Source organism: Cervus elaphus, chromosome 6 (genome assembly GCF_910594005.1).
Source record: "Cervus elaphus chromosome 6, mCerEla1.1, whole genome shotgun sequence".
Taxonomy (NCBI): domain Eukaryota; kingdom Metazoa; phylum Chordata; class Mammalia; order Artiodactyla; family Cervidae; genus Cervus; species Cervus elaphus.
The window spans coordinates 19,163,877-19,189,196 of NC_057820.1; the positions used below are offsets into that span (position 1 = coordinate 19,163,877).

General features: G+C 46.0%; 1 pseudogene; it reads left to right on the forward strand.

The window, feature by feature from the left end:
• Nucleotides 1–10,285: 10,285 nt before the first annotated feature.
• Nucleotides 10,286–11,237, forward strand: LOC122696156 (annotated as a pseudogene).
• Nucleotides 11,238–25,320: the final 14,083 nt, after the last annotated feature.

A 25,320-nucleotide genomic window follows, 5' to 3' on the forward strand; every position in this document is an offset into this window, starting at 1 on the left:
TGTTTGAATGTCCCTCAAGGGTGCCTTATGCTTTGTGATGACCACATAATGCACATTTGATTTGGGCTCTGGGCTAACAACAGCCCCTAAGATGGGACCTCTCCTATCCCATCAGTCTTATGCATAACCAGAGGGAAAATCAGCAGGTTTTATTTGGATTGTAGAGCTTAGAGCAGCAGTCCCCAACCTTTAGTACCAGGGACTGGTTTTGTGAAAGACAATTTTTTCACAGACTTGGGGTGTGTGTGTTGTGGGGGTGGTTTCGGAATGATTCAAGTGCATTACATTTATTGTGCACTTTATTGCATCAGCTCTACCTCGGTCATCAGGCATTAGATCCCAGAGGTTGGGGACCCCTGCTGCCCCAGTGGTGTCATTTCTCACTCATCAACACCTTCGCTTGTACTGCTTCGAGCTGACACATGGGAACCCAGCTCCTACATGTCATCAAAACATCATGAAGCATCCCTTCCTCCCCACAGCCCTGCCAGGCCCCGCAGGGGTGATCGAGGTGGGCAGATGGACTGAACTCTCACTCCAGACCTGCCTCTCAGCTCTGCCCTGCACCATGCTCCTCACTCTCTGCCCATCTTTTGCCCCCAAAGCGGTGCCCTGGCTATCAGCTCTCAACGTCCTAGCCTGCCTGCAGCTGAGTGGGAGGCCAGCCCTTGGTGGGGGCCAGACCAGACTTCATTTGTAAGGACTCTTAAGAGGCACTGTTCAGCTGCTTCGTACCCCAGCCATATGTTGCTAAGACCTTGTATGCAGTGTTGGTAGAGTGTAGATATAGTCCAAGATGAATCTATATCCACCTGAACTAAAATGACCCTGATTGGCCATATTTCTGTGAACTTTTGACCCCTCAAAGTACTAAACTTATTTGCTTGTCCATTAATAGAAAAGATTACACTTGGAATCTTTGTAATCTCCTCATGAAAGGAGGCTGTTTCACAGCTAATCCAAGTAAATCCAGAACCTCTGGATTTACACTCCTCTGAACTTGAGTGCCACATTTTTTTTTTTTCATCTATTTTGGTTGTGCTACATGGAATGTGGGATCTTAATTCCCCAACCAGGGATCGAACCTGTGCCCCTGTATTGGATGCAAGAAGTCTTAACTGCTGGACCCCTGGGGAAGTCCTGGGTGCCACATCTTTACCCAGGAATGAGATAAGAACTGCAATGGTTTTTTTCTTTTTTTTCTTTTTTAATCAACCCCAAATTACACATTTTATTATTTTTTTTATTAGAGGATAATTGCCTTACAACATTGTGTTAGTTTCTGCTGTACTATGAAGCGAATCAGTTATATGTATACATATAGCCCCTCCCTCTTAGATCTCCCTCCCACCTACCCCCATTCCACCCTTCTGGTCATCATAGAGCACCAAGCTGAGTTCCCCATGCCACACAGAAGCTTCCCACTAGCTCTCTACTTTACACACCGGAGTGTATATATGCCAGTTCTACCCTCCCAATTCATCCCACCCTCCCCTTCTCCCCACCACTCAAGGACTGTTGATGGAGCGGATGAAGGTTAGAGCACGCCAGAGTCCTCATCGTCACCTTCCCTGCAGGTCTCCGCAGCATCTAAGGATGCAGTTTTCTCATCTGTGAAGAGAAGGGATGAAATCAGACTCTGTCTCAGGTCCCACCCAGCCCTAACATTCACTGGCAGCAGCAGAGACAGGAATATGCCTGCGTTCAGATTGCAAGCACCTCTCAAGCCTTTCTAGAACCTAGGAGGTCAAAACTGAGGGAAAATAATCGAGTCTGAGTGGGAAACCACAGACTGAGGCCGAAAGGAAAGAATGTTCTCGGTAAAAATAAAAAGTGTGTGTCTCATTTATTCCCAACATATAGTGAAGCAGTAAAAATAAGTATAACCCATGAAAAATAATAAAAGAAAGTACTTACTGCCAAAGACTCCAGCTTAGTAGAGTAGTAGAAATAGCACTGGACTCAGAGACCAGGAAGTGGGATTCCCTAGTGGCTTAGACGGTAAAAAATCTGCCTGTGATGCAGGAGGCCGAGGTTTGATACCTGGGTTGGGAAGATCCCCTGGAGAAGGAAATGACAACCCGCTCCAGTATTCTTGCTGGAGAATTCCATGGAAAGAGGAGCCCAGCAGACTACAATTCATGGAGTTGCAAAGAGTCAGACATGACCGAGCAGCTAAGACTTACACTTTCAGAGACCTGAGCTTGAATTCACTTTTTTTTCCCCCAACTGAGATGAAACTGACATACAACATATTAGTTTCAGGTGTAGAACACTGTGATTTGATATTTGTATGTACTGCGGAATGACCACCATAGTAAGTCTAGTTAACAACCATTACCACACATAGTTAAATAATGTATTTCTTGTGATGAGAATTTTAAAGATCTCCCCTCTTACAAGCTTTCAAATAATACAATCAATCAGTCAGTTCGGTTGCTCAGTCGTGTCTGACTCTTTGTGACCCCCATGGACTGCAGCACGCCAGGCCTCCCTGTCTATCACCTACTCCCGGAGTTTACTCAAACTCATGTCCTTTGAGTCGGTGATGCCATCCAACCATCTCATCCTCTGTCGTCCCCTTCTCCTCCCGCCTTCAATCTTTCCCAGCATCAGGGTCTTTTCAAATGAGTCAGCTCTTCGCATCAGGTGGCCAAAGTATTGGAGTTTCAGTTTCAGCATCAGTCCTTCCAATGAACACTCAGGACTGATCTCCTTTAGGATGGACTGGTTGGATACAGTGTTATTAACTCTGTCAGGGAAGAGTCAGGCGTGACTGAAGCGACTTAGCACACACCCACACACACCCACGTGAGGGTGCCATTACTAATCCCCAGAGTGCTCTGACCCTGAGTCCTCATCTGCAGAAAAAGAGTAATACTATGTATCAGAGAAACCCCAGAGGCCTGGAGCATAGGGCCTGGTGCTTCCTAGACCACCAAGGAAACAGTCACCCCGGGTGAGTGGTTGTCCTGAGAAGGAAACTGAGATGTAGTCAAATAACCACAGACCAGAAGTGAAGAGGACCAACTTCCAGTTCTTGTTCTGCTCCTAATTAGCTGGATGGTAAAAGGCAGCAGAATATGCCCAAAGGAGCCAGTTTGACATAAGATTATTTTGAGTTAGAGATACTTTAAAAACAACAAATGCAAGAAGGCGCCCTGACTTCCTTTTTCCTTCTTAAAAGCAGAAGACAAAACTCCCGTGTGAAAGATGCGCTCTCTGTACCAAGAACAAAGAAACGTTCTTATCTCCACAGACAGGGAGAAGGTGCCAAGAGAAATCAGTACAAACAAACCTTGTTCAAACAGCCCTTATCTTCCTTGAGTAGCCCCGTATACTTTAGTTACCTTTCCACAATTACTACTCTCTGTTCAACCGAGTGCTGTGCCGAGTCACTCTGTTGTGTCCGACTCTTTGGACCATGGCCCACCAGGCTCCTCTGTCCATGGGGATTCTCCAGGCAAGATTACTAGAGTGGGTTGCCATGCCCTCCTCCAGGGTATCTTCACAACCCAGGAATTGAACCCAGGTCTCCCGCATTGCAGACGAATTCTTTACCATCTGAGCAACCAGGGAAACTAGTTCAACCTAGTATATGAGCACTTAGACCCAGCCATTTTTGGGGTCTGTTTTAAAAATTTATTTATTGAAGCATAGTTGATTTACAATGTTGTGCCAGTCTCCATTGTACAGTATATTGACAGCAACACACATATACATTCTTTTTAAAATATCTTTTCCATCATGTCTATCCCAGGTGATTGGATATAGCCCCCTGTGCTATACTGTAGGACCTCGTTGTTTATCCACTTAGAATGGGGGGGTATTCATTTTTTCTGTGAAGGCTCCCAAGTCCATGTAACAATAAAATCTGTATGCTTTTCTCCTGCGAATCCATCTTTGTTTTTCAGTTTCTTAAGTCATGTCTGACTCTGTACGACCCCAAGGATTGCAGCACATGGCTTGGCCAGGTGGCACAGTTGGTAAAGAATCTGCCTGCCAATGCAGGAGACACAAGAGACACAGGTTCGATTCCTGGGTTAGGTACATCCCCTAGAGAAAGAAATGGCAACCCACTCCAGTATTCTACCTGGAAAATCCCTTGGACAGAGTGACCTGGCGGTCAAACACAGCGCACATGCACGAAGTGCTGCACACCAGACTCGTCCTCCATGATCTCCCAGAATTTGCTCAAATTCATGTCCATTGATCCATGGTCACGGAGATGCCATCCAAATATCTCATCCTCTGTCGCCCCATCTCCTCTTGCCCTCAATCTCTCCCAGGATCAGGGTCTTTTCCAATGAGTCGGCACTTTGCATCAGGTGGCTAAAGTATTGGAGCTTCAGCTTCTGCATCGGTCCTTCTGGTGAATATTCAGGGTCGATTTCCTTTAGGATTGATTGGTTTGATCTCCTTGCTGTCCAAGGGACTCTCAAGAGTCTTCTCCAGCACCACAATCCATCTTATGTCAACTTAACTCTGCCCTGACGGTAAGAGGGTAAGAGAAAAGTTTTGCCTTCCCTGAAATTCTAACCTCTCAGCGCTTCTGTGTCCACTCCCCTCCCCCCCCAAACCGACTGGATTGGGTTTCTGGGTTATCCTTGGTGTATCCCGTCCATCTCTGTAAGTCTGTCCTCTCTGCAGACAGAAGGCCCCACGGGCTGGCTCTGTCCAGCCCCAGGCGGTTCCCGCTGTACCTCTGCCTTCCTTCCTGAGCCTTCACGCTCCCATCAGAGGACAGATCTGGCTTGCAATGTCCTTTATGCTTCTGTAGCTCATTTTCATCCTCATCAGGAGCTCGGATAGATTTGTGCAGGGGAGAGGTTGAAGCTAATGGAAAAGAATGAGCTTGGGGATTACCTGGGAGGTTCATTTATCCATTTCAATCCTGTCCCCAATTACACAGGAGACTGAAAGCCAGTTGTGTTCTCCATGGCAGCTCATGTGAAAAACAGGGAAGAAAAGAAAGAAACCTTATAATCCTTTTTTAAATTTCCCCATTTTGGGGTCAGGGTATGAGCCCCGCAGACCCGTCTTTACCCTTCCTCGATGTTGGGGGTTGAGGGGGGAACTCCTCTTGTTCTCCCTGGGGAGCTGTGGCGTCCACCTCCCCATCCCCCACCCTCCACCGCCCCAGGAATGCTCCTGGTCCTAAGTCTGCCCCATCACAGGAGGAAGGCACGTGCTTGCCCAGGAATGCTCATGATGCACAAAGCCCGTGAGCAGCTTCTGTGGGCTCCAGGACAGCAGCCTTTTTCTTCTCTTTCCCCGTCCCCCGCCCCCGCCACAAAACCTCTGACTCTCCGAGTGAAGGATCAGCCAGCTGCCTCCTGCCTCCACTTCCTCGCAGGATTCAAAACGAAAAGAGTGGCTGAGAGCACCGGAGCCGGCTGGCCTGTGCTGGCTTTGGCCCCAGAAAGTGCCCTTCCTCAGAGGGCCAGTCGAGCCAGGAAGGACCCTTCCTGAACCACAGTTACTGGCGGAAAGAGACTCTGCCTGCGACCATCTGTCCAGATCCCTATAACTCGGGGTTCACTACCTCGGCATCCCCTCTCCACCCCCCTTTCCTCCCTTCCCGTCACTGAGAGAAATCTCCCAAGTTGCTTTTCTAATAGAAGCGCCAACTGCTGGGCATCACCCCTCCCTTCCCACCCTGCCAACCCTGCGGCCCGTGGACAAAACCACCAGTTCCCACTGGATGGGGTGTGGTTGTCTTTTTAACACCAGATTTTGCTCAAGCCTGTGCTCACAGCCTGTGGAAAGAGAGGAGCTGCGTGTGGACAGCGCTCCTCTCCTGGGACCAGGGTTCTTCGCCTTCCCCAGTCAATGGAAATTGACTAGAGGCCAGATAAGAAATTCAGGCAAGGGTTTACTGGGGTCCTGCTGCAGTGTGTGTGTGGGGGGTGGTTGGAGGGGTGGGAGAACAGACAACAGGTTTCCTGACTTGCTTATTCTCCGCTAGGAGGGGTGAGCTTGTTCCTTATATGGGGTGAGGGTGGGAGTGTGCCCAGGGGTCTGGCAGAGGAGTAGCTTAGGTGGTTTGCCCATCCCTCAGGTGATGCAGTGTGCAGGGGGCATGCGCCGTAACTTGCTTTTGCTCCTGACACTGTTTTTGCTCCAGGCTCCTCAAAGGTAGCAGGTAGGTTTTTTGGTCTCTTTGCCAAAATTTGCCCCAATTAGGCATGCACGCAGTTATTTTTAGTCCCATATAGTTTCTTTGTATTTTGTTGCTGGAGGAGAGGTGTGTCCAGGAGCAAGCATTGCCGCACTGCAGCACAGGGTCCCAGGTCCCAGCCCGTCTCAATGTGACAACGCTGTATGTGAGGCTGGGTGTCTGCACCAGGTTCATGGTGTGGTCATTGTGATCACTGGCGGGAGATGACCTGGGCTGCTCACTAGGATCCCCAGGGCCTCAAAGCAAGAGTGAATGAGCAATGTGGGTGATGACCTTCTGGTTCCAGTAAGCAGGTTTCTCACACCTGACGGGGAGAGGATGGGAAGAAGATCCACTTCAGCTCCTTCCTGGCCCCGGAGGAACTGTGCATTGAACGCACACACAGCTCCTTGAGAGCCAGAGGGGCTCCCTCAAATCCCTTCTGTGGACTAAAAGGCACTTAAGCGCTCCTGACGTCATAAAGTGCTTGTTCCAGGTGAGCCAAGCGATGAGCCCAGATGTTTGCACTGCTCTCTACACCTCCTGCTAGACCGAGCCGTTTGTAACACACAGGATCCGGATTCTGAGAGTCAGCTTGTTAGAATAAGTACAACTGAGGTGAGATGGGAAAAGTGATCTCCAAATGGATAGTTTGTCTTTAGTGTTAGTTGCTCAGTCCTGTCTGACTCTGCGATGCCATGGACTGTAGCCCACCAGGCTCCTCTGTCCACGGGATTCTCCAGGCAAGAATACTGCAGTGGGTTGCCATGTTCTTCTCCAAGGGATCTTCCCAATTCCAGGGAATCAAACCCGGGTCTCCCGCATTGCAGGCAGATACTTTACTGTCTAAGCTACCCGGGAAGCCCTATATATACTTTGGCCTGGATGGTTTCAAAGCACTGTTCTAAATGTGAAGACCTTGGGACTTCCCTGGTGGTTCAGTGGCTAGGAATCCACATTCCCAGTGCAGGGGGTCTGAGTTTGATCCCTGCTTGGGGAGCTGGATCCCACAAGCTGAAACTGGATCCCATGTGCCACAACTAAGACCCAGTGCAGTCAAATAAACAAATATATTTTTAAAAAGTGGAGTCCTTGCTTTTGCCTTGATGTGGGAGATTTTTAAGCAATGATACTTTGGAGCCTTTTCCACCACCTGCTTGTTCACTTTGAACCCAGGGGCCTGAATCCATTTAAAGGCACTGAAATGGACAGGCCATTTTCATGTGATTTTGTTTAAACATTACTTGACTCCTTGGCCTTCATTTACACAACCCAGGGATGGCTGCATTGTCAGCTGGGAGACAAACAGCCTAAGGAAAAATATGCAAAATCGCTGCTTCTCCATCGATAATATATAAGAGCTATTAATAGAACAATGATTGCTGCATCCATTCTTAGGTCAGAAACTACAGGAATCGATTGCAAGCAAGCTTAGGAAGTACTAGATTCAGCTTTACCCAAGCAAAAGATGTGGCCAGAAACCATCCTAGTTGTGTATCCCTAAAAACGGAAAGAAGGGACAAGTCTCAAAGACAGCAGCACTCAGAAAACTGACCCTCTTTCCAAGCCCATGTGAACAGCTGGTGGAGATATTCATGAGGCATCGTTGGGATGGCTAGATATTTCTGCACCATCTCGGGTTTTTTGTTTGTCTTTGTTTCTCTTTGAATTGTTTTAAGTTCCCATCGAAGAGATGCCCTTAAAATAAGCAGTGCTGTGTCCAGGAAATTGCAGCTTTATAACACTTGGAAACAATAACATGCTTCAGAATAAGGTCACCACCCATCATATGCCATGGGGATTTGGCTGCCAAAGCTCCCCACTCCATGTTAGAATCGGGTTGCTCAGCGATCGTTTAAACCTTCCAACCAACTTGTCTTGGTTAATCTGATTTTTACAATGTCTTCTGTTGTAACAGTCAGTCTGTTGTTTTCCCATTTGCTTTAACTTGAACACTGCCACATCAGAGAGAGAGAGAAAATAGGACAGCTTGAGGAGGTGTAAAAATATAATTACTCTTTGAAAGTATGCATATGTATCTATTTTTTTGCTACTCCCATTTCGCTTGTCTTTTCAGCTCTAAATAGGAGAATGCTCCTGGCTTGTGGGTATGTAGTACTTAAGGGTTATTTCTAACTGAAAAGAACATCCTTTATTACAAGTTCTAGGCCAATGATTGTAGTGCATTTCTAAAATTTTTTTTCATTAGAAAGAAAGCCAAACGAAAGCACATCAGGTATGACAGACCACAAGTGGTACATAGAACCTTAGCAATGTGCGTGCTACATGCTAAGACGCTTTAGCTGTGTCCAACTCTTTGCAAGTCTGTGGACTGTAACCCACCAGGTTCCTCTGTCCACGGGACTCTATAGGCAAGAATACTAGAGTGGGTTGCTGTTCCCTTCTCCAGGGGATGGATCTTCCTGACCCAGGGATGGAACCCGTGTCTCTTGTGTCTCCTGCACTGGCAGATGAGTTCTTTACCACTAGCTCCACCTGGGAAGCCCTAAATCTTAGCAAACCAGTCTGCAAATGACACCTCAGATCACTGAAATTTTGCTCAGCACACCATCTTTCAAAAAACAATGGACAGAAAAAAAAGGTGGGGGGGAGGAAAACTTCATTAGAAAGAAAGGTATTTCCCCAAATTCCACATAATTCTGACCACATTTGGCTCAGTTTTCTGAATGTATTACAGCTGCAGCTATAAAATAATAGGCAAAGAATTCACATTTCCCATTTAAGAGCCATGCAGATCACGCCAGACTTAATCACCAGTGTTTTCCCAGCAGGCAGAACAGGGCCTGAGGTGGGAGGAGTTCCATAAAAGTTACTGAATGACTGGATGAATGAATGGATGGGTGCAATGCCATGCAATGCAATGCAATGCAATGCGAAAGAAACTATTTAGTATTGCTGTCTCAGGTTTGTAACTCACTCCGTTCTTTACCTTGTTAAACGTGAAACCCCAGGCAGGCAATCCCAAATTCGTGATGTGCTCACCAGGTTCCTAAGCCCCCAGCAGAGAGCTTACCATGTACCAAGGCCTCAACATTGTTGGTTCAGCTGTCACTGTTTGTGAATACAGATGGGATGCAGCAATCCAACCTACAAAAGTAAATTGTGGACTTAAAAAAAATATTCACAACCTCCAAGTTGAGAGTTTATGTTTTATTTTTTGCTTTTCAAACTTTTTATTTTGTACTGGGGCATAGCCAGTTGACAAACAATGCCGTGATAGTTTCAAGTACGCCGAAGGGACTCAGCCACACGTATACATGCATCCATTGTCCCCCAAACTCCCCTCCCATCCAGGCCGCCATAACATTGAGCAGAGTTCGCTGTGCTATACAGTAGGTCCTTGTTGGTTATCCATTTCAAATACAGCAGTGTATACACGTCGATCCCAAACTTTCCTTTCCCCTCATCCTTCCCTCCCCTCCAGCAACCATAAATTCATTCTCTAAGTCTGTGAGTCTCTTTCTGTTTTGTAAGGAAGTTCATTTGCATCATTTCTTCCTAGATTCCACGTACAAAGGATGTCATATGATGTTTATCCTTCTCTGTTTGACTTACTTCACTCAGTGGGACAGTCTCGAGGTCCATCCATGTTGCTGCAAATGGCATTATTTCATTCTTTTTATTGGCTGAGTAATATTCTATTAATGGCCACCCACTCCAGTATTCCTGACTGGAGAATCTGATGGACAGAAAAGCCTGTCAGGCTACAGTCCATAGCATCGCAAAGAGTTGGACATGACTGAAGTGACTTAGCAGAACCACATCTTCTTTATCCATTCCTCTGTCAGTGGACATTTAGGTCACTTCCTGGTGCTATTTAGTCACTAAGTTGTATCTGACTGTTTGCAACCCCAAAGAGTGTAGCTTACCAGGTTCCTCTGTCAGGGGGATTTCCCTGGCCAGAAAGTTATCTTCAGTGGGAATTTTTAGCACTTCACGCCTGGGAGATGGCATCTCAATAACCCTCAGAGAAAGGAGGTGAGGGAATGAGCCAGGTTACATAGAAGTTTTGCAACGAAGGGCAGGTAGTCTGAAAGCAAAAGATTATTATTAATTATGGCTACATACTGAGCCTGCGCGCGCGCCACGGCCATTGTGCCCCCTGGAGCCGTGCTGGTTCTGCAGCTCTGCGGTAAGCCGCGGAATCGGGGTTCTGTTCCGCAGGATGGGGTTTGTTAAAGTTGTCAAGAACAAGGCCTACTTCAAGAGATACCAAGTGAAATGCAGAAGAAGGCGAGAGGGCAGAAATGACTACTATGCTCGGAAACGATTGGTAATCCAAGATAAAAATAAGTACAACACACCTAAATACAGAATGATTGTTCATGTAACGAACAGAGATATCATTTGTCAGATTGCTTATGCCCGTATAGAAGGAGATATGACAGTTTGTGCAGCTTATTCTCATGAACTCCCAAAGTATGGTGCGAATGTTGGCCTGACAAATTATGCAGCAGCGTATTGTACCGGCCTGCTGCTGGCCTGCAGGCTTCTTAATAGGTTTGGTATGGACAAAATTTATGAAGGCCAAGTCGAAGTGACTGGAGATGAATACAATGTGGAAAGTATTGATGGTCAACCTGGTGCCTTCACCTGTTACTTGGATGCAGGACTTGCCAGAACTACTACCGGGAATAAAGTTTTGGGACCCTAAAGGGAGCGGTCGATGGAAGCTTGTCTATCCCTCACAGTACCAAATGGTTCCCTGGTTATGATTCAGAAAGCAAAGAACTCAGTGCTGAGGTACACCGAAAGCATATCATGGGACAGAATGTTGCAGACTACATGCGTTACCTGATTGAAGAAGATGGAGATGCTTACAAGAAACAATTCTCTCAAGTACATAAAGAACAACGTAACTCCAGACATGGAGGAGATGTATAAGAAAGCTCATGCTGCAACACGAAAGAATCCAGTGTATGAGAAGAAGCCTAAGAAAGAAGTTAAAAAGAAGAGGTGGAACCATCCCAAAATGTCACTTGCCCAGAGGAAAGATCGGGTAGCTCAGAAGAAGGCAAGCTTCCTTAAAGCTCAGGAACGAGCTGCGGAGAGTTAAACGAAACCACAATTTTCTATCAAGATTTTGCAGATAAGACAATAATAAACTTATTGAACAAGCAAAAAACAAACAAAAAAAAAGATTATTATTAATTAGAGAAAACCAGATGGCTCAACTTAAGAAATTTAGCACTTTTCTGTGTATGGGAAGATGCAGGAGTCTGGGCTCACTGAAATCATTCCTCTGTTCCCCTCAGCTATGGTGGGGGAGGTGGGTAGTATCCTGTTTTCACATCCTGCTTCCTCAGGGCTCACCGTGGGGAGTGGCTGTAGTCTGACGGCTGCTAGACGGCAGGTATTCTTTCCTTCCTGAGTTCCCCCAGGGTGCACCAGCTCACTATCTGTGGTAGCTGCAATTGCTGGTGACTGTGACATCCTTGTTTACTGATATGGCAGGAAATAGTCCATTTCTCAAAATCAATTAGAAGACAATTCATAGTAGTATATATATATGTCAATCCCAAACTCCCAATTCATCCCACCCTCCTTCCCCTCTTGGTGTCTGTAAGTTTGTCCTCTACATCCCAGTCTCTCTGTTTTGCAAATAGATTCAACACCAATACAGTTTATTAATGCATATATATGGAATTTAGAGGGCTTCCCTGGTGGCTCAGATGGTAAAGTGTCTGCCTGCAATGCAGGATACCCGGGTTCAATCCCTGGGTAGGAAAGATCCCCTGGAGAAGAAAATGGCAACCCACTCCCGTACTCTTGCCTGGAAAATTCCATGGACAGAGGAGCCTGAGGAGTCCATGGGGTCTCAAAGAGTCAGACACGACTGAGCGACTTCACTTCTTTTCTTTCTTTCACTTTCTTGTACCACTTTTTCTAGAGTCTACACATATGCGTTAATATATGATATTTGCTTTTCTCTTTTGGACTTACTTCACTCTGTATGTATGGCCTTTAGGTCCATCCACATCTCTGCAAATTGTACAATTTCATTCCTTTTTATAACTGAAGATAATATTCCAATGTGTGTGTATATATGCACATGTATATATAGGATATATATTACATTCCATATATATATATATATATATATATATATATGCCACATCTTCTTTATCCATCCCTCTGTCAGTGGATATTTAGGTTACTTCCATGTCCTAGCTATTGTAAACAGTGCTGCAACGAATATTGGGCTGCATATATCTTTTGGAATTATGGTTTTCTCCCAGTATATGTCCAGGACTGGGACTGCTGGGTCATATGATAGTTCTATTTTTAGTTTTTAAAGGAACCTCGACATTGTTCTCCACAGTGCCTGCACCAATTATTTCTGACTCTTAGGAAGGAAACAAATTCTTGTGGAAAGGAAGGAATCTTCCCCATCTCCCATCCCGGCGTCCCAATACCGTCACATGGCTTAGACATCTTTCACAATCACTTTTCTAAATGTGTAGGAAAAAAAGTAACTTAGTAAGTCCTGAGCCTTCACTTACGGATTTGACCCTTGATTAAATGAGGGCCAGGGGAGGTGCTTGGAATTATAGACAAAAAGAGTTACATGCTTTCACTGAAAATAGGCCAAGCATCAACAAGCAATTAAATACATTATTTCCCTTTAATAGAAGCTCAAATCAAATGTCTCACTCAATCAAACTAAGTTAGGAGAGAAACCATCTGTCCACTCCGGGTTCAACTCCAGCAGGCCTGTATCGAACACCATTGGCTGAGGCCTGTTTGTATCATTAAAAATTATCTTAACTGCTCGCTGCCAAAAGTAATTTGCCTAGCATTGTCCACTCCTCGGAAGCAGAACTAATGTTTCCTGTGGCTGTGAATGTCTGTGAAATAACATCACAAAATAAATGCCTACAGGCAGCTAGAGAGAGTGAGCTGATAATGGAGAGAAGCCCTCTGTAGGAACTGATAAGAAAGACCTAAGGGGACGCGTGTGCCGATGGCCACAGGGTACTCTGAGAGCCGCCAGACCTCTGAAAGACAGACTGATCTGGGGAGTCTGGACCACACACACAGGTTTATAAGTAGTCTGGGGCATGTCACTGACTTCAGATTCTGGTTCCCTCAGTGCCTCATACTCAGATGTAAGATCTAGGAAGTACTGATAGAACAAGATGTGTGGTGTGTGTGAGGGCATGTTCTCAGTCTCTCTCTGTCTTCCTCCCCTTCCTCCTCCTCCTCTCCAACACCATGACCGTCACCATCCTCTTTCTCCTGCTCCTCCTCCTCTTTCTCTCCATCTCTCTCATCTCTGTCTCTATCTCCCTCCCTTCCTTCCTCCACTTCCAAGGAATTGTTGATGTTCAGTTGATCAGTTGTGTCCGACTCTTTGTGACCCCATGGACTGCAGCATGCCAGGCTTCCCTATCCTTCACCATCTCCCAGCGTTTGCTCAAACTCCTATCCATTGAGTTGATGATGCCATTCAACCATCCAAGGAATTACTTGGTCATCTGCCACTGAGGACCTTGCTTTGGGAAGTGCAGCTGCTGAGAGCCGTGGTCTAGAACCTGGCCAGTGATCACAGGAAGCACTCAGGTGGGGAGAAGCACAGCAAGGCAACAGCGTGCCCTGACTCCTGCCTTCTCCAAGGCTGGGTTATCTCTCCCTCTGTAGTTGCTCCTTGGAAGTTGCCCTCGGATGCTGGATGCACTAGTTTGCCTTTCCACCCCGCTCTCTTCTTGGGGAGGCTGATGGGCACACGTGATATCAGCAAGCTGGCTGGGACTGGCGAACAGGAGCAGCAGCAGGATGGAGGGCAGTGAGTGAGGTCCAGGCATTGATGCCCCGATTCCCTCCATCCTTGTTGCATCCTTGAGCTGACGGTCATGGTCAGTCTCTCTGTCCTTGGAGCTAAGGGGGCTCGTGGTGCCCCTGTCTCACTAGCTCCATTCTGTTGCTTCCAGTGGCTTAACAACCCCATGCTCCATACTTTTTCAAGTAGCCCAGATGACAGCCATAGAGGTGTGTCTCTCAAATCTTCTTTCAAGAAAGAATTTGCCAGGACTTCCCTGGTGGTCCAGTGGCTAAGATTCCGCACTTTCAGTGCCGGGGTTCCAGGTTCCATCCCTGGTTGGGAAACTAGATCCCGCATTCTGAAATGAAGATCAAAGATCCTGCGTGCTGCAACTAAGACCCAATGCAGCCAAAAAAAGAATTTGTCACTGAGCTGCAAGGCTGCGGCTAACCAATGGGCTTCAGACTTCGAGATCAGAATTGTTGCCATTGTTTCCATCTTCCTGAATAGCCCCAGATGGTGACTGAGCATCATGGGCAAGCCTGGCCGTTTCTGCCCAACAAGAGGGACCCCACTAACTGGCAGTCTTTGCTCACCATCCCTGTTGAATCAGTTAAGACTCTGTCAGGTCTGAATGGTGCTCTGAGGCTTCCCTGCCCAGTCCTGCTTCCCCCTCTGTGTTCTTTCATAGGGATCAGATCGGCATCAAAGAGCACAGCGTTTCCCTGTTCATTCCTGTTTCCTTCCCCTTCATCTTCCACAGACATCACCCCCAATAAGTCAGTTACACCCTAACTCCACCCTAGCATCTGTTTCCTGGAGAATCCAGCTAAGCCATCCCTTTTAACACTCTCTTCAGATGACCCTATTTGACTGTACCCCCTCTTGCTTCCCAGGCCCTCGATGGACATCCTTAGTATTCATTAAATACGTTTCCCCTGGGATCACAAACTGACTTGGGGGTGGGGAGAAGCCCCTGAGAGCTCCCAGGACTGCCGTGCCCACGACACTGGACAGAGGGAAATGACACTGTGAGGCCCCAGTTTCAGTCACTTCCTGGCTTCCTCACCACATTTCTTCATCATCCACTGCTGTGCTTCCATCCTGGCTCCTCCGGGCCTGGGAATAGCATCCCAAGACAACAAGCTGGAGAGACAGGGAGAATCTCCTGGAATGTGGGAACCAGCAGTGACAGAAATAGGAAGTGCAGGTCTCTGGTTTTTCTCAACAGAACCTTAGAAAAGCACATTTAATCTTAACCCTCCCTCGTGGCTTGTCTGGTAAAGAATTCGCCTGCAGTGCGGGAGACCTGGGTTCAATCCCTGGGTTGGGAAGATCCCCTGGAGAAGGGAACTTCTCTGAACTTCCCTGGTAGCTCAGAGAGTAAAACATCTGCCTACAATGCCGGAGACCCAGGTTCAATCCCTGGATCGGGAAGGTCTCCTGGAGACGGAAATGGCAACCCACTCCAGTATTCTTGCCTGGAAAATCCCATGGATGGAGGAGCCTGGTAGGCTATAATTCATGGGGTTGCAGAGTCGGACACAACTGAGTGGCTTCACTTTCACCCACTCCAGTATTCTGGCCTGGAGAACTCCATGGACTGTATAGTCCATGCGGTTGCAAAGAGTCGGACACGACTGAGCTACTTGCACGTTCACATTCATTCACAATCTTAACCAGTTGAAAGAAAATGTCCAAAGTCGTTGAAGACAGCCAAAAACAGAAACCTCCAAAGTCTATTCATTTTCCCTGGAATCCAAACATGTTCCATTTGGGAGCTGGACTGTTCGGACGTCCTGGGCCTGACGGGTGCTATAAAGAGAGGAGGTTAAGAAGTGAGTATTCTCTGTAGGGAGGAGATTGTGCATGGCTTGGGTTAGGACCGGTGATGACCAAGGCACTTTGGGACAATATCTGGCTTAGTCACTTCTAGCGCTATCTTTACAACATTCCAAATATTTCCTAATTCGAGATGGAGTGAGTGTTACGAAATCCTAAAAACAGAATTAACTTAGTTATAGAAAGTGAATATGGGGGTTTCCCTGGTGGTCCATTGGTTAAGATCTGCTTTGCAGAGGGAGGGGACATATGTATACCTCTGGCTGATTCATGAGGTTTGACAGAAAACAACAAAATTCTGTAAAGCAATTATCCTTTAATTAAAAAATAAATAAATTTCTAAAAAGAATCTGCCTTGCAATGCAGAGGACACCAGTTCGATCCCTGGTCTGGGAAGATCCCACATGCCATGGGGCAACTAAGCCCATATGCCACAAATACTGAGCCCTTGTGCTGCAGTTACTGAAGCCTGTGCACCTAAAGTCCAAGCTCTGCAACAAGAGAAGCCACCATCATGAGGAGCCCATGTACTGCAACTAGAGAATAGATCCCACTCTCCACAACTAAAGAAAGCCTGTGCTCAGAACAGCCAAAAGTAAACATTTTTCTTAAAAGTGTGGATGTCCTAGGCAGCCTACATTTGAGGGGGGTAGGGCAGGTCTAATTTCAAGAATTCTGGCTTATTAACAAAAATACACTTATGATCAGAGCTTTTATTGTCTTTAGGGTTCAGAAAATTTAGTCCTATTGTTCATGCATCATTTTTAGGAGAGGAAAAGAGACAAGGAAAGAGGAAATATGGCTGCGATACTCTGGAACTTCAGAAATGCTCAGATTTATCCTAATCACATCAGACATTGGTTCTTTCATGTAATACATGGAGCTAAGTAACTCTCCATTTGTGGCCTCCACCCCGAAATCCTTAGATTTGTGATTTTTCCTTGATTTTCTTATGACTGCAGGGGTGCCTAAGGAAATACCAAGTGAAGGAGAAACTGTACCTCTCTCCAAAGAGCCTGGTAAAAACCCTAATTCTCAGATACCTCAACCTTGGGCCACTTTCTGATCCTGAGGTTCTTCACCGAGAATCTTGCTTCCATTTTTGGATTGAGCTTCCACATGTATGGGCTTCCCAGGTGGCGCTAGTGGTAAAGAACCTTCCCGCCAACGCAGGAGACATCAGAGACGTGGGTTCGATCTCTGGGTCGGGAAGATCCCCTGGAGGAGGGCATGGAAACCCTCTCCAGTATTCTTGACTGGAGAATCCCATGGACAGAGGAGGCTGGCGGGCTACAGTCCATGGGGTCACAAAGAGTCAGATGTGATCCAAGCAACTTAGCACACAGGATGCCTCCTATATGATACTGGAGTCAGAATCAACATTTGTGACTAGATTCATCCTTGCTCCTGTGCACAAAAGTGTCCCTGAACAGCAGCAAAAATGCAGAACCTTTTCAGGCTCCAGTTCGAGCCCATGGGGCTGTGTTGCCCTCAACCACTGAGCCTCAGTCAGTGGCTGAAACACTGCAAGCCTTTCTCTCTGTGCTTCTGTTCTTTCTAATCCTCGGACACTTTGCCCCCAGAGGCAGCACTCCACGCTTCCTCCCATCCTCTCCTCTCTCTTTACCTCAATCTCATTTTCTGATTTATTTCCTCTGACTCTTCCCTTCATTTGATAGAGCTCCCCTGTCCATTTCAATTATTTTCCAAAACTCCCACTGGCAACAAACTCTTCCATTTCAGCCTTCTGGCCTAGAAGCTGCTCCTCTGCTTCACCCCACAATCACTGGGGCCAGGCAGGGGAGATAAACATTCTCCCACTGGCTGCCTTCCACTGATGTTTCCAACCCATTACTTCTCCACTCTCGTGCGAAAACTCTGCTCACTTGATTCCCCCAACATTCACACATTCTCATAACTGCCACCGCCCTCTTGCTCCACTCATCTGCGACCTCCAAGTCACACCCCCTGATACACAAAAAGCTTTGCCTTCTTGTTTACGTACTTTCTTTCTCTCTACACCGTGTCCAGCAGAAGCTCCTATTGTTATGTCTGTGTGAACAGCATCTCTGTACTGGTTACAAGTTTGTGTGCATGCTAAGTCGCTTCAGTCATTTCCAACTCTTTGCAGCCCTACAGACTACATAGAGGCGGATAGGCTCCAGTCAAAAATATTGGAGTGGGTTTCTCCAGTCAAGAATACTGGAGTGGGTTGCCATGCCTTTCTTCAGGTCATCTTCCCAACCCAGGGATCGAACCTGAGTCTCCTATGTCTCCTGTATTAGTAAGCAAGTTCTTTACCACTAGCACCATCTGGGAAGCATAATAAGTTTAGCTGTACCTAAAATCCCCAAATAAGTGGCTTAAATAATACAGAGTTTGTTCACATAAAGCAAGTCTAGGAACTAGGCAGATCAGGGTGAAAAGGGTGAATCCATGTTACTGGGGACTCAGTCCTTCTGTTCTTAGCCTTCGTTTTTATCCTTCAAGTGGCCTCAGGGTTCAAATTGACTGAAAGGCTAAAAGAAGAAAAGGGGGAAACAAAACGGCAAATGGGTGTACCTTCCAGGTATAATTGCTCACTTCAATTATCCCAGGTCCCCTTCCCCTCTGAGGACTTCTACTTACATATATTCTTTGCTGTGCCAACTGCGGAGAAACCTGAGAAGGGCAGTCTCTTAGCTGTTCTGAGTAAAATCAGTGAAAACTAATATCCTTGCCTTGTAGTTTTTGTCCAATGTCACTGACCTTCACTTCTACTCTGCTTCACCCACCCTATTCTTCATGACCATTCTTGGTAGTTTGTTACGCCTCACCTCCTGATCAACTAAGTTTTAATATCCTCCTCTCTGGGCTTCCCAGTTGATTCAGTGGTAAAGAATCTGTCTGCCAATGCAGGAGACCCAGGAGATGTGGGTTCAGTCCCTGGTTCGTGAAGATCCCCTGGAGGAGGAACTGGCAACCCACTCCAGTATTCTTGCCTGGGAAATCCCATGGACAGAGGAGCCTGGTGGGCTACCATCCACGGGGTCAAAAAGAGTTGGACATGACTCAGAGACGGAGCGCACACACACATCTTTCTCTCTGATCCTCACTGTCTCCCCTTCCAATCCTTGTGCTCTCACATCTGTTCTTCCACCACATCAAGTCCCTTGGTCCTTTTTTTTTTTTTTTAAGATCTTTTTTATGTGGACCATTTTTAAAGTCTTTATTGAATTTGTTACAATATTGCTTCTGTTTTATTTTTTGAATTTTTGGCCACAAGCCATGTGAGATTAGCAGGAGATCTTAGCAGGGATTTAATCCCTGGTCAGGGATTGAACCCGCACCCCCTGCATTGGAAGGTGAAGCCTTAACCACTGGACCACCAGGGAAGTCCCTCCCTTGATCCTTTTATCCCCTGCCCCTGCATTTGGGTAACTTACAAACTGTTACATCATTCTGGATCCTTGATGAGCCAGACACAAAGATGGAATTAGATGTACCAGAGATTTATTGAGGGAAATGCCTGTAAAGATAAAGGTGGGGGGAGTAGGAGTCATCAAGGAGCGGTTTTGAGCCCTGATGCCGGTGTGACCCCTGTGGAAGGAGACAGGGAATGTAGGTCCTGACTGCAGCACAGTTCTGAAAAAATCTCCATCAGGTCACTGGAAAATCCCAGAGCCAAGATTGCCCATTAGAGGGACCCTGTGTTTGGCAGAAGCAGCCCAGATGCAGTGTGTCCCCTGCACCCAACTTCCTGTCCCTTGGGTCGCCCACGCTTTCATCTACATCCCCTACAATTTCTACACCTCTCCTGAAATCCCAGCAGAGCTCTCCTCCCTGTCTTCCTGTGTCTCTGATCACTTGCTTTCTATGTCTTCCAGGTTCTTGCCTCATTCATTAGTCCACTTGCTCCTGCTTCTTCAACCCTACCAGCAAGAGATGATAGCAGGAGCATAAAACAGCACAGGGAGAGGTCAGGGAACTGCCAGGGGCTGGCAGGGCTGGGGCAAAACGTGCGAGGTTGGACATCCTTCATCATGTCAGCAAGGGCCACACAGAGAGGGCTTGAGGGCTATGCCCAAGGGCTTGAGCTTCATCCCACAGTGGGGAGGAGTGAGCCGCTGAAAAGCGTTAATCAGGAAATGACATGGAAATGTCATTTAAGGAATTAATCAGGAAATGGCAGATTAGCATTTCATTTGGATCCCTCTGGGGGCAGGATGAAGAGAGAATTTCATGGAGCAGAGACCAGAGCTGAGGCCAGGAGAAGAGCTATTAACAGATTGTCACAGTGGCCTTGGGAAAGTGAGAATAACAGAGAGACCCAGAAACAAAAGTGAGGATGTTTTGTTGGCAGTAGGATGCACTTCAGGTGTCCTGAACTCCTGGCTCAGCTCGGCTTTTGCAGAGCTCTCTTGAATGTCCCTTCAGGCAGCCCACACTCAGCACCTCCCAAACCCACAATTTTATCTTCCTACCTCTGACATCCGTCCTCTCCTGCTTGGCAGTCAAAGTCACCCCACCTAGTGCCTCTGGGATAATCTATCAGATCTTTGCAATTCTTCCTCATAAACACTTCTAGAGCATGTTTTCTCCCATCTGCACCCTGGGTGTCCCATCATCAGATCAGGCTTGCCTGGACCACTCAATACACTCTTCGATTCTCACCTGCTGCCACTCTTCCACCCTGATTTATCCTCCATGTTGCCGTCAGCCACTCATTATCCCCTCTGATTGCAATCTTGCAATGGCTTTCATTTGCTACAAGAAAAAAACCCAAGCCTTTTATTACTGTATATGGGGCCTGGCTGTAGTACATCTACACACAGCCTTAGCTAAGATGAGTCATCAATCTGCTATAACACATGGTCTTTTACTGAAGTTACACTGTTAGTTACAGAGGTTTCCTCAAAGTAAATGTTGGATGGCTAGATGAATGAATGAATGAGGAAATGAATAAACATAAGCCATCTAATTTTGACCTGAACTTACTAGATCACAGGTATTATGAATAGTACAAAGTTGCTGAGCTAGTGCTATGGTCTGAATGTTTCTGCCTCACCTCCAAAATTCATATTTTGAAATCTTGACTCCCAAAGATGATATACTATATTACTATTTATAATATTTGGGTTCTTTTTAGTCACTAAGACATATCTGACTCTTTGCAACCCTATGGATTTCCCAGGCAAAACTACTGGAGTGGGTTGCCATTTCCTTCTCCAAGGGATCTTCCCAAATCAGGGATCAAACTGACATCTCCTACATTGGCAGGCAGATTCTCTACCTCTGAGCCTCAGGGAAGCTCATATTATAGTACACTATGCTACTATATACACAGATAGTATACTATATTGCATATAGTATATATATTCTAATATATATAGTATATATACTATATGGGACTTCCTGCGTGGCTCAGATGATAATTTGCCTGGAATGCAGGAGACCTGGGTTTGATCCCTGAGTTGGGAAGATCCCCTGGAGGAGAAAATGGCAACCCACTCCAGTGTTCTTGCCTTGTCGCATGGACAGAGGAGCCTGGAGGGCTACAGTCCATGGGGTTGCAAGGAGGCAGACATGACTGAGCAACTGAGCACATATAGTATACTATACTACTATAATACTAATATAGTATTAAGAGATAGGGCCTTTAGAAGGTGCTTAAGTCATGAGAGTGGAGCCCTCTTGAATGGGCCCCTTCGTCCCTCCCACATGTGAAGACACAGGGAGATGGTTCATCACCCAACCCTGTGGGTAGCCTGATCTCAGACCTCTAGCCTCCAGAAATATAAGAAATAAATTCCTGTTGTTTGTAAGCTATTTTGTAATAGCAGCCCAATGGACTCAGCTAGGAAAGATGATCTGCTGGTTTCTTACTATATTGGAAACAAAATCATTTTCCCAAGTTCCTCATTTCATTTAGAAGATGACTTTAGGGAATAGCTAAATTCAGAATAGAGCCAAAATCATAGAGTATTATGGATTTTCCCTAAACTAAACAAACAAAATTATCTATTTAAAAACCCTCACATTAGAGCACAAGGGCTTAAGCAAAGGAAAATCTAAAAGCTGTGCTGAAAGAAACATTTAAAGAATCACACTCAACAGATGAAGATTCTCTTAATCCATGAGTCTTCTATCCTATCAGTACGGAAATGGAGACTATGAATAATGTTTAGATCACAATTTTCATCTTCACAGAGTTAAAAATCTGGGTAGTTTTCATGACTCATATTTTTATTAGGACACCATCCTAAATCCACATATGAAAGTCTTCGAGGATAATGACAGTATTAGTGAAAAACTGTTAGGTGGAACATCCACTAAAATCCAGCTGGTGAATAAAATGAGAGTATCATTTTTTTCAATGCCTCATCACAAGGTGTAAAAAAAATTTCCCTGAGTCATCAAGTGATTGTTCATATTAATCAAGATAAAACTATAATAAGCTGCAGACAAAAGCCCCCATGGCACACCCGAGCTCTCAGAGGCGGGGCCCACGGAAAGAACTCAGGAAGTGCCTTGCAGTCCAGGTTTCCTTGACAACCGCTTCCAAAGAACCAGGCGTTCAGAGATAAACTCCAACCAAGCAACAAGGAAGACTAATTGATGATCAGACTCCCACGTCTAAGGAGGCCTTGCGTTTTGATGGTATCGTGCGAACTATTTCTCAATTTAAATGGAAATTTAGGTGGCAGTGTGTTTTCAACCTTACTTCTCTTCTTTCACTGTTATTTTTTGTGGAATTCCCCCTGCTTCTTTCTCAGTTCCAGAATAAGACATCCCTTCTTAAAAAGGATAACCACCACAGTTAAATTGCTACCTTGAAAAAATCTAACCTAGAAAATAATTCTTTCTCATGTAAAACCAAAATTCCCACCAAAGGGCAGCAGGAGAGCCAGGCAGAGGTGAGTGACAAATGGGGGGAACTTTGGGGGAGATTTAATCAGACCGCTTTCTCCTTGTGTGTGTGTGTTGGGCGGCGGGGGGGGGGGGGGTGTGTGGAGGGGTGTGATGGATGCACCAACAATCCTGGTGTACTGCCAAACACTGGGAAATTAGTTCATCGCCCAAATTGTCACAGAAATGCAAACACAGGCTGAGAAAGAGAAGGCGACACTCCTACTGAAACAACCTCTTTTCAATTTGCTTGCAGACGGAGATGTCTCAGCAAACAATTCCAGGTGCAAGAAGAAACCAGTGTGCGAACAATAGGAAATCTGCAAAGGGGTGGAGGGGACAGAGAAGTGATGAAAGACATTAAGGACAGACAATCCAAAGGAACTGAATATATTGGAACAAAACAAAACCTTTGAGGTGTTGTAAGAATCTTACTAAGCCAACTCTGAAGAAGAAAGCCCAGAAATGCAATTACTACAGCCCTGAAGAGTAAATACATAAAATCAGAAGCCAGACAGAAAGCAAACCAGAATTAAGACTTAAATTAATGGAAGCACCCACAAGAAGTCACCTTTTTCTTCTCTCATTTTCTCAGTGATATTTTAGCTGCCTTTTCCCAAATGTGCAATTATCATAGCAGAACAAAGTGAGAAAAATGAAATAGCAATGTGCACACCCCAGAGTGGATGAGTGCAAACCCAGAAACTGAGAGCTGAAGGACAGTTGCTAGGCACAGGCTCTGCTGGTCACCCGGGTGGACCGTCATGTGGGAAATTCAACAAGTCTTTGAAATACCAAGCCTTAGAAAAGTGCTTTGAATCATTTCGTCTTAGGTAAAACAAACAACTATTCCTCAGTGTCAACAGCAACAGCAAATCCGCAAGAAGCTAGAGTCCTTTCGTTGTGGGAGGGCAAAGTGGAAGGTCCAGGTGGTGAGCCACTTCCAGTTGTGCGATTTGACCTTGTCACTTTTCTAATGTGGTTTGAGAGAGCAGAGATGGGCCTGAGTGCAACACGAGGTCAGCTCAGCAATTTAGTCATCCCAATGGACTGATGGTATGCAGCTCACAGCTCTTGCCTACTAAGGGAGGGGTTCTCAACTCCAAGGCATTTCTTGTTGTTTGGTCATTTCGTGAAATAACTGACTCCCTCCAAAGAGAAATAATGTGAATTAACTTTCACTTCTAAAATTTTAAGCAATACATTGATTCACTGTTGGTGAAGGTATAGAGAAAGTGGTTTAGTTGCTAAGCCGTGTCCAACTCTTATGATCCCATAGACTATAGCTCGCCAGTTCCTCTGTCCATGGGGTTTCCCTGGCAAGAATATCAGGTATCTCCCGACCCAGGAATCAAACCTGAGTTTCCTGTATGGTCGGTAGATTTTTTACCAACTGAGCTACGAAGGAATCCCATTAAATTGCCCATCAGTTCAGTTCAGTCGCTCAGTCGTGTCTGACTCTTTGCGACACCATGAACCGCAGCATGCCAGACCTCCCCATCCATCACCAACTCCCGGAGTTTACCCAAACTCATGTCCATTGAGTCAGTGATGCCATCCAACCATCTCATCCTCTGTCATCCCCTTCTCCTCCTGCCCTCAATCTTTCCCAGCATCAGGGTCTTTTCAAATGAGTCAGCCCTTCACATCAAGTGGCCAAAGTATTGGAGTTTCAGCTTCAACATCAGTCCTTCCAATGAACACCCAGGACTGATCTCCTTTAGGGTGGACTGGTTGGATCTCCTTGCAGTCCAAGGGACTTTCAAGAGTCTTCTCCAACACCACAATTCAAAAGCATGAATTCTTTGGCGCTCAGCTTTCTTGATAGTCCAACTCTCACATCCATACATGACTACTGGAAAAACCATAGCCTTGACTAGATGGACCTTTGCTGGCAAAGTAATGTCTCTGCTTTTTAATATGCTGTCTAGTTTGGTCATAACTTTCCTTCCAAGGAAGAAGTGTCTTTTAATTTCATGGCTGCAATCGCCATCTGCAGTGATTTTGGAGCCCAAAAAAATAAAGTCAGCCACTGTTTCCACTGTTTCCCCATCTATTTGCCATGAAGTGATGGGACTGGATGCCATGATCTTAGTTTTCTGAATGTTGAGCTTTAAGCCAACATTTTCACTCTCTTCTTTCACTCTCATCAAGAGGCTCTTTAGTTCTTCACTTTCTGCCATAAGGGTGGTGTCATCTGCATATCTGAGGTTATAAATTGCCCATAGCAAGTACTAATCAGCACAAGTTTTCTGGAAGAAAATGTGGCTACTGTATCAACACTGAAAAGGGAGTAATCAGACAAGTGTTTCCATCTTCAAAATATATTTATAATCTGACCTCTTTTCATCCACTGCCAGCTCCCTGATCCAGGTCACCATCTTCTCTGGTCTGCTTTTCTGCAGAAGCCTCCAGATTATTCACACAGCTTTCACCCTTGACCCTTCAATCTCTACTCAACAAGCTGTCAGATTATATGATACCTCTTGCCACACCCTCCAGTGTCTTCCCACTTCATCAGGTTAAAAGCCAAGACCTTACAGACCTTTTATTTCCTACCCCAAGCTGCTCAATCTCCACCTTCTGCTCCTCTCCACTTTGCTGGCTCTGTTCCAGGCAGATCAGACTCTGGGTTCCTGAACTCACC